At 32.7% G+C, this 10,562-nt stretch overlaps 1 non-coding gene across 1 annotated transcript; it reads right to left on the reverse strand.

Annotated features, from left to right (window-relative positions):
* Nucleotides 1-10,146: 10,146 nt before the first annotated feature.
* Nucleotides 10,147-10,219, reverse strand: Trnaa-ggc (transfer RNA alanine (anticodon GGC)). The gene has a single exon. It is a non-coding gene; the product is annotated as a tRNA-Ala (tRNA).
* Nucleotides 10,220-10,562: the final 343 nt, after the last annotated feature.

A 10,562-nucleotide genomic window follows, 5' to 3' on the forward strand; every position in this document is an offset into this window, starting at 1 on the left:
TATTAAACACATTTATTAAAATACATTTTGGATTTATATTGTTTTGAGTGATGATTCATGAATTATTTGTTTGTTTCTATTTAAAATCGTACACTTACTTAAAATAGTGTATAGTCCGTTACTAAAAATAGATGCTAGAATTCCCAAAACTTGAAGTCCCGCGAGATTTCATTTGAAAGCAGACTCCATATTGATAAACATTTTCTACATATTTCCCTAACAAATGGTTGGGTACACAATGTAATTGAAGTTTCATTTAAAAACAAAACATGAATTGATTCAAAATTGATTTGTTTATGAAATGGTATTTTTATTTTTACCCAAATTTGATTAATAAGGGTGATTTTAACAGGTTTTATGTACGGCACTCGAACTGCCAAATTCTGGTAGCCTTTGCAAATAGGGTTGACCCATAATTTTACTGTCGCACAACGTAAAAATAAAAGTGACATATAAAGTTATGGAAGCCAAAACTAATAACTTAACTGTCGCACAACGTCAAAATAAAAGTGACATATAAAGTTATGGAAGCCAGAACTACTGCAAATGCAGAATTCAACATTTAACATGAGAAGGTAAAAATTTAAAACATCCGCAGACGTGTTCATATGGCGGTTATCATTGAGTCTTCATTGTGCCACGTTAGCGTCCTTGATATCCCATTTACCATTTCCCCCCTCTTTTAGCACTTAAAATCAGGTATGGTTAAGCTGTACAGGCAAGATCAACTGACCCAAATTTCACATGTAGCAATGACTTTAAAGACAAGATATTGGCAAATTGCATAACTGTGACATTTACTCCCCTAGTTATTCCTCTTGTTAGCACTTAACACATTGGACCTTATATAGTTAACCTTCTCAAGCAAGTTTGATATATCTTTTATTCTACCTACATGTACTCAAACTGCTTCAAAATGTACATGTCACTCATGACCTAAGAAGGTGAAATAACTGTGGTTTCCATTTTTTAACATTTAGAAATACGGTATGGTTCAACTATCATGGCAAGATAGATTTATTTTAGTTTAATCTGAACTATTGCCTTCATGCTCCACATACATACTTATTAATGCAACGTAGCGTGGAAAAACCAGTTCTCGAACCTCTATCGATTCAATGAGCCATTTTTATTCAATAAAACAATATTTTTAGAAAAACACATTAAAAACACACCTTTTAACCTTTATTCCACTTTCTATCATATATTTGCTGATATTTTGTTTTTAAAACTAATCCAAATCCTTCCAGAAAAAAACACTACCATTCTTAGCGGCTAAATATCAAACTCCTCGCAGCGGTTACTTCCCCTTATCAGTACAGTAACAAAGCGTGACGTAACCGCTGTGAGGAGTTTGGCTAAATATAGATGACCTAATGGGATGTACTATTCTCCGGTCCGGTCGATTCCGGTCTCCGGTCTCTCCCGGAATTTGACCGGAATTTTCGAGAGACCGGCGAATACTATCATATTTACTAGCCCGGTCAGTGCCGGTCTTCTAAAAATTATCGATCTTTCTAAATGAAAATGTGAAAGAATTTGAAATGTGTATGATTTTAATGCTCTTGTTTGTTTTTTTTTTGTTGTTGTTGTATTGCAAAATATTTCCTTATATGAATAATACATTATCACGTCACATTGCGATTTTTTTATATTTTGAAAATGATTAAATAATGTATTATGTTATATTATGTAATCGCTATTTGCGAAGTTCCCCATCATTAAATATCTTAAGATATCTGTTCATACTTAGTAAAAATATGACACTGATTAAATTACCATGTTGATCATGTTGAGCATAATTATTTTATCATACAGTAATTGTAATATCTGTTTTAATTTGTCTTTTTCTTCATCTTTTATGAAAAATGTTTTCTTTTTTTTTTCGTGTTTTATGTGTATTTTAATACTGAGTTATTACGTTTATTATTTTTTATTATATAAATTTTAAAAATTCAATTGTGATATTGACCGACGATTAACTGGAAAAAGTCGGTAAATTATGATCAATCTTTCAATATATTATATTCAATATTCTTACACCATTAAAAAAAGGCATTTATTTTACTTTAAAAAAAATCACTTAAATAATTCATAAAATCCAATTTGTATCTCTACTAAACGCTAAAAACAAATTAAATAAAATGTTTCAAAGTTGATAGTGTCATATCTATACCATAAAAAGTACATTTTTATTTAATTAATGTATGTATTTATTGATTTATCAGATATAAATAAAATGAAAAGTGCGTTTGTTATTTTTGCAATTGAAAGTTTTGTATAATAATAATTAGATCTATAAAAGATAAATAAATTTGAGAGATGATCTCTGTTAATTTATTATTGTAACCAAACTAATTGAAAACATTCATTTTGGAAAAAACAACTTATTTTTTTGTTACGATTTCAAATAAAATAGCTACTTCAAAACCTGGAGAGACTGCTCAATAAACGTGTGATAATATTCACCGGTCTCTAGTAAATCCCGGTCAAAATAGACCGGGAGAGACCGGGATTTACCGATAGGAGACCGGAGAATAGTACATCCCTGACCTAATTTCGAACCTGTACCATATAGTCCCAAAAACTACAGTTCAGTTTAGTTAATCTGGTCCAAAAATGACAAAATATCAAATATAACTTTAATACATAACAGTAAACAGTTTTTTCCTTATTTTATAATTATTCTTCAGTGTTTTGTTCATGACATTGGCAAATAAAGGTGTCATTTCGTCTATCTATGTGTACAGTTGTATTGAAACAGTACTTCAAATGAACCCAATGGCAACATCCTTCAAAATCACACTGAGCCCATTTTGTGAATACTAAAGACACACAGTTTTGGAGTTCTTTGGGCTGAAACAGGTGGCAAACACAGCATTTTTCATCATCCTCTATTTCATCATCTGATGTAGAATCAGTGTCATAAACCAGGTTAATGTGTAATGGTCCAGGGACTGGTTCATGATGGACACCTCGTTTTTATTTTGATTTTACATTATTCATAATAAATGTTTTACTTGAAATATGTTGGTTATCATTTGATTTCCTTTTTTGAAGATTTCGGGACTTCACTGATAGCTTTGGCTTTACAATTCTCTTCAGTATTTTTTGCTTTCTCTCTTATTTCTTTCTCTATATCTGGATTTGTGATTTCTTTACCAGCTACAATGCTATTTATTGTGTTTTTTTCTTGCTTTGGTTGAACTCTTTTATCTTTTCTATAACTTCCCCTGCCAACTGAAAAAATCAATCTGCATTTGATTTATTTTCATCATTTACTGTTATTTTTCTTTTACATGAGTAGTGTATGGATCTGATGGTGTCAAATGATCTTTACTAATGGCATTACTATCCAATGGAAATATCCCAGTTTTCTTGAAGAATGATTATGCACTATGGTATGATTCTGATGCAAGAGCAGCAACATTAAACCTAGTTATTTTAGTAGAGGGATTCTCTCTAAATACCTGTGACATTTGCCATTGTAAATTTTCTGTTAGGGCCCAAAACAGTCAACATCAAGTGGCTCTAGGACATGGCTTGTATGAGCTGGCAAGATGAACATAATTACATTATTTTTCTTAGCCCAATCCAGTACAGGAACATTTATATGGGTTTTATGTCCATCCAAAATTACTAACATTGGTTGTTGTTTGTCACCTCTCTGTACATACTTAATGAAGTGTTTTCCATATAGTGTAGCAAAACATTAGAATTGGACCAACTACTGTGAGACATACTAGCAGCAGAACCAGGTGTTGAGCCATTCAAAATGTCTTTATTGAGACGTTTACCTTTAAAGACAAAAAAAGGTGAAACTTGTGTGCCCAGAGCATTTCCACATCCAATAATAGTAGTGACTGCAGAACGAGAAAAGGTTATTGCAGGTGTTCTTGAGTTTCCAGATACAATTTAGGGAGGAGTGTGTTCTGTTTGAATACCCTTTTGATCTATATTGTAAATGCACTCGGACTTGTCAATAAGATCATTATCTTCAATAACAGCCTTCAAATTTATGAAATATTCATCAACAACAGCCTGTGAGGTAGATTCAGCCCTGTAATTTGATAGTGCTCTAGGCCTTACAGCACGTAAATCAGGCCATCTATCCTTGAAACCATTAAACCATTTTGTACTAAGGGGCTTGTCTGGTGTCCATTTGCCTAAACAAACAGCATAATTACTAGCCATTGATATCACCTCAGTTATAGTGTAACCATACCCTAGGGCTGCCATTGCTTTAATGTGATCAACAAAGTTCACTCCTACTTTTTGGCTAAACAATGGGACAGGACCTGGCTTCAATGTCTCTGGGTCAATTCTACCTTTCACATGATCTCTGAGGGTTGAATGTGGCACCCCGTACTGCCTTGCTGCAGGTTTTACAGGCATCCCAGTCTCTTTCACTAATTTGTAAGCATTCTGGAGAGCAGTTGGTGACGAGTGACCATTTCTCAGATACCTTTTGCTGGATGAAGCTGAAAAATGAAAGGAAAAATAAAAACTTACCATGAAGCAATTTTCTTTTTAGTCTGTGAAATGGGCAAACTACAAAATATGAACTGAACTGTACCACAGCTAAATGTGAGGTTATAATTAGCTGTCACGTGACTTTATATGCAGCCGACAGGAAGGGGTACCTGCTATGTGCTTTTTTTTGTTAAAACATACTTTTAAACAATATTTGATGGATTGTACTGACAGGGCTTAAAAAGGTAATAGGGATTTACTTAAAAACATTCACAATAACAAAATATTCATCCTAAATACCTGTTTTTACCTGTTTTTTTCCTGCGTCTGTTGTTAAAAAAACATTTGTGCACACGAGTTGATGACGTCATACGCAAATACGTAGCAAAGTAAACAACTTTTTTATGAAAGGTTCGAGATCAGGTGTTAATACGATAAATTTATCTTGGCAAGTTAAATAACTGTGACACCCATCCCTTTTCCCAAGTAGTCCTTTTTTATCTGTTTGAACTTGAAGTAGAGTTATATCTAATTGACGTTACTCCTAGCAACCTCATTTATTTAGAGATATATTCCATATTTCAAGGTAGATACCATGGTTGGTCCTAAAAATTAAAAGGGGTTTTGGGTCAATTTCATTTGAGATTTTTACACATCTTCCCAAGCTGTTATATAATAACTAATAATAAAATTTTTTTTTGCATTTTTAAAGGAATTCCTTTGATAGTTTTGGGATTGAAATTGATCATTTGGGGAAAGGGTCGCTTTTTTCAAAAAAAAGAATTTTTTTGCACTTTTGCTAATACACCCTTTAAATTTATTTCAAATTTTTTTTTAATTTTTGGGTAGGTACAAAATTTTGATAATTATTCAAACCCCTTCCCGTTGAGCTGGGATTAGGGGGGTTTAAAGGTAAAGTTCAACAAAAGCTTAAAAGTTTTACAAAATTTGGGAAAGGGAAGATTACTAGGGGATGGTCCTCCCCCTGCATATGGATCGGGACTCATAGGTTTTTGTTTTTTTTATTTTTTGTTTAAATTTAAATTTGCCGACAAACCCATTACTTCTTGCAAGAACTTAAGGGGGGGGCTTTTAAATTAAAATTGAGTTTTTTCCCAAATTTTGGGTTTTACTGAGAAAAAAAGGGCCCAAGGCATTTGAACAAACCGATTAGACATTGTTGGTTAAGGCCACGGTGACCATGGAATCTTTTACTAACAGAGCTCAAAATTGCTTAAGATCATTACTAGTCAATCAAATCATAGGTATGTTTACCTTTTAATTCTTTATTAACTTCTCAGACAAACTAATAGTGGCCAATTGTGGTCAATGACTAGTCATGACCTACTCTAACACCACACCAAATCCTTTGACTGTAACTCAAAACATTTCCTTTTTTATATCAAAATCACCAAAAGTAAGGCTATTCAAATTCAATAAAAGCCAATATAAGTGCGTAATAATTTAAATCAATATTTATCACAATGTCTTATAAAACAAATTAATATTTTTAAGGACTGAACTATTAAATATTACCCGATTTGTTCTATTCATCTAATAAAACCAAATTACATATTCAATAATAAAGATTTAAAGGTGGATGCCTTCAAATGAGCAAAAATATTTTATGAAAATCAAACTTGAGAAAAATGTACGATTTTAAGAAAAGAAAAAAAAAATATACATGTATTCAATAATTTACATTTTATGTGCTATTAACGACTGATTTTGATGTTTTGATCAACATAGTTCTACGGCGCGACTAACGCATATACGGCTATTTTAGCTCACCTGAACACAACGTGCCTTCTCCTTCCGTCCGTCGTACGCCGTGCGGTGTCAATCGTCAACACTTTCTTAAAAGAACATCTCCTCTGAAACCAATGACTGCACATTCACCAAACTTCACAGACATGAGCCTTGGGTTATAGTAGTCAGGCGGGCTTGTATAGACGACCTTGAACTTTTCCTATATATTCAATACAATCCGTACTCTTGGATGGGGTGGAAATGAGTCTTTTTTTAAAGCGCTCATGCGTAACGCGTAATACATGTATGAAAGGGTGTGAATTATTGATAGCAAGTGAATGAATAGCAGACGATAAATTTTACCTTGGGCATAGTTATCTACTCCTATACATGATTCTGTGTCATGTGTGTTGAATTGATTTAAAACAAAAGATGATGTTTCTGAAACTTAGCTTTTATTTACAAAAAGATTTATATACATATAATGAGAATGACTGTTTCCGTAATACATGCTAAATCATAATGATTTTAAAGAAGATGGATTTATCCATTGATTACATTTCTTTTGATAATAATTCCATTTTATAAGATACTGCTTGTTTATTCCTTTGCCTTTTATTTTTAAAACTTTATCTAATTCCGAATGTTTGATCAGGATCATAATTTATTGTCCGAAGCTCACTCTCATAAAATGTTCCTTTGATTTCTCCTTGTTGCTAATCTTGAAGATGGTGAATCGGTAATATCCCTCTATGATACCGTTTGTGAATTCCAAACACTTCTCCAGTGTACGTCTGATCATACACCCGTGTAAACACAGTGTGTAAATGACTGACCCGTACAAAATTACCATCTTAAATTTGAAGGGTGTTCAAAATTTTTAATGTTCACTTTTCCTTTTGTTTTTGTGTGTGTTTTAAGTTCGTGGATAATCGGACTTCCTCCTGGTTGGTTTCCTTAACATGAATGGGTCTCATTCCATTTGTCCGAGAAACGTTTTTATTATAATCTGTTAACGATGCCATCAGTAAATACATGTAATTGTCATTGTATGTCACGTTAGTGCATTAATTCTCGTTTTTATTTTTTTTAAACGACCCTACAAAATGCAAGAAAATAAATTTTCATACATCAGAATACAATTTTATAATCATTCAAATACATTCAACTTAAAAAGTCACTCTACATTATATTATGAAGAAACTTAAATATTGATATAAAAATAGAAAGCTTTCTCGGGTTGTCTCATTTAGTGTTGTCCAATATATCACGTCATGTTTTTTATTAGTTCTTCATTAGTTTTTGTACCGTATTTGCTCGAAACTCCTGACCTGAAAAACACTATGTAAAAAGATAATAAAAAACAAAAGTATTTAAATGGAGAAAACACTTCACAGTCATTACAGTTGACATTTAAACTTTTAAAATGAATAAAAAAGTTAAAAGAGAATTTTTTTTTATAGTCGTGAACATGTCTAAATATTTATTGAATACCTTTGTCACTTATCAGTCGGCGAGGTATCCGGCCAGATTCAAACGTGATGCCTTCAGTAAATCTTATCCAGTTTTCTGTTTGAGTGGTCTCAACCAAACTTACCTAGATAATGTGTCTGTTACCAAAAAATGTACTTGAAACCTTTGTTCCATTTAGCAAATAATCATATTGATCAAGTCTGCCATCCACAAATAATATTTTCCCGCACTGACACTATATGGTTCCTTTGAAAACGTCTTCTTACACTTGTTTATGAAAGTTATATGCTTCTTGATTGAGTAGAAACTTTCTGTGCTATATTTGCCTTCATCCTTCAACACTTCTACAATTTCTGGTGCCCTGCAAAACTTGGCGGATGTGCTAGATCAAAATATATTTTCTTTAAATAGTTCACACAAAGAGCCATGTCTTTACAGTTTAAAGCACATATATCAAATGATTGTTTTTTTCTTTGAAAACTGTTTTTAGTCTTCTTCGATTTCATCGTCAGATTCTTCTGTCTTAAATAGGTCACCAAAAGATTTTTTATTTTTCTTTAAGACTCTTTCAAGAGTCCTTTACTGCGTAAGTCATTTATTTGCTCGATTATGTCATGATGGTAGCATTTGTCATCAAAAGAAACCAGTACAATTCCAGAAAAGAATGGTATATTTCAAAGAAGATGTTTTCTTTGTATTGGCTTGTACATTCCTTTATCATCGCTTTTGAATCATCTTCTTTTTCTTTCTATTGTTAATGTTTTGGTCGTAAAGCTTGAACTTTATCAAATAACAGATCACAATCGTCACAAGCTTGCGATTAACCTCCCATAGTTCTTTATTTCTCTGATTTTTCGTCGCTGTTTACAGATTGAACTCCGACTGACAAAATGATCAGTGCTTATTTTATTATGGTCTTTTATAGAGCGTTCCCAGCGTTCTGGCTTTTGATTGGTTAAAATCTTTGTGTCTGGCCAATCTATGCCATATCTTAATCATTTTCCAACGTAAAGTGTTTCAAGTCCATAGGGCTTCCTAGTGGCTTTTGTGAATGCTTTCAGGATGTTTTCGGTATTGCCAGGGTACATCTGAGGAGCCAGTGTCAACATTACTTGCTGATCCACAGGATTACTAAACAGGACTTAATAATGACAGTTCCTTCATTGTGTTGGATCATTGTTGCCATATTGATTCTGGTTGAGACACAACACAAATATACCCCTGTGATGAGATCCTTCAGTAAAGAAGTCGTTTATCCATCATTTAATACCACCATGTTGTTGACCCTGGGATTGAAGAATTCGTCATAATTTAAATATGTTGGTATGCCTTGAATAAATTCTTCTTTAGGCCATACACATCTTCGATTTTCACTGTTCATTACTTCTCATCTTCTGTACAATCATACGATTCTTTAAATTGTATGCTGAATTCTAGTTGTTTGACTGACTAAAACATCTTTTACTAATGTTTTTTTCCACAGCCTGTAAATAAAATATATAGTTCTTAACAATACCCGAAAATTTACATGATAGAATTTACATGTTTTTATACCTTGCGATAACATTATACATATATATAGTCTGATTTTATTGACCTGTCAATTATGAATACATTACAAGACTCATTTAAATATTCGATCCCACTTCGGTTTGGTCCGTGTAGTTTACGAGAATTAATGTGGAGTATATAAGTCATGGATTGAAAGTCACACCAGCTTAATGTGAAGGTTTTTGTTAATTCACGATAGCACAGTCGGTAAAGAGAATGCCTGATAATTGAGAGGTCTGTGGTTCGATCCTTACTGTTGCCACTAATACTCTTTCTTTATTTTTGCAGTATATTGTAAAGGAACATATTTGTAGTGTGTTTTACGGCATTGAAAATACATTTATTGATTTTAATCCGTTTTAATTTTTTAACATGAATTCTTAAACATGTTATTTAAATGAGTATAGACATAACAAAATTAAGTAAAACATAATAAAACAAAACAAACAATATAAAATAATCATATATAGCTTCAATAATGTTGAAAGTATTAATAAGAAAAAAAACATGGACCAACGCGGTCTCGAACTTAAAAGCACGTGTGGCAGTTAGATTATAAACTGGTGCTTTACCCTTTTGCGCTATAACGCTGAGTGCACTTAGTTTATAGATACAAATTAAATTAAATTTCATCGTACAGCGTACATCTCACGGAACTTACCGAAAATCTACCGAAGATTAATATACTGTGTTCATCGACCGTGTAATCAGTATGTAATTGACAGGTTAATAAAACCAAACAATATATATATATATATATATATATATATATATATATATATATATAATGTTATCATAACATATATATATATATATATATATATATATATATATATATATAAAAGAAAGATAGTCATGAGCGAGAAATTATACATAGAAAAATCGCACGAAAAGTCGGCACGCCGCAGCCGGGACTCGAACCACGGGTCTCTGGATTGCCGGTCCAGTATGCTAACCACTACACCACAGAGGCCGTTGCTTTTTCTTCGTGCTAATTGGCCTTATATATTGAAGTTGTTTTTAACTTTATTGTGACGTCATCACTTTTATTACCATAGCGGCGAGCTATTTATAACTTCTTTTACCGCAGTTGGCCGACTCAGTCACTATTAATTTTCTTATTACAAATATCTTATGGCAAACACATTTATTGTTTTTATAAGACCATTCCCGCCCAAGAATGAATATATATGAAAGAAAGAAATGTCATGAGCGGGAACTTATACATAGAAAAATTGCACGAAAAATCGGCACGCGCAGCCGGGACTCGAACCACGGGTCTCTGGGTTGCCGGTCCGTTGCTTTTTCTTCGTGCT

This window comes from Ruditapes philippinarum, unplaced genomic scaffold, assembly GCF_026571515.1.
Source record: "Ruditapes philippinarum isolate M1 unplaced genomic scaffold, ASM2657151v2 ctg1408_1_1_1_1, whole genome shotgun sequence".
Lineage (NCBI taxonomy): Eukaryota > Metazoa > Mollusca > Bivalvia > Venerida > Veneridae > Ruditapes > Ruditapes philippinarum.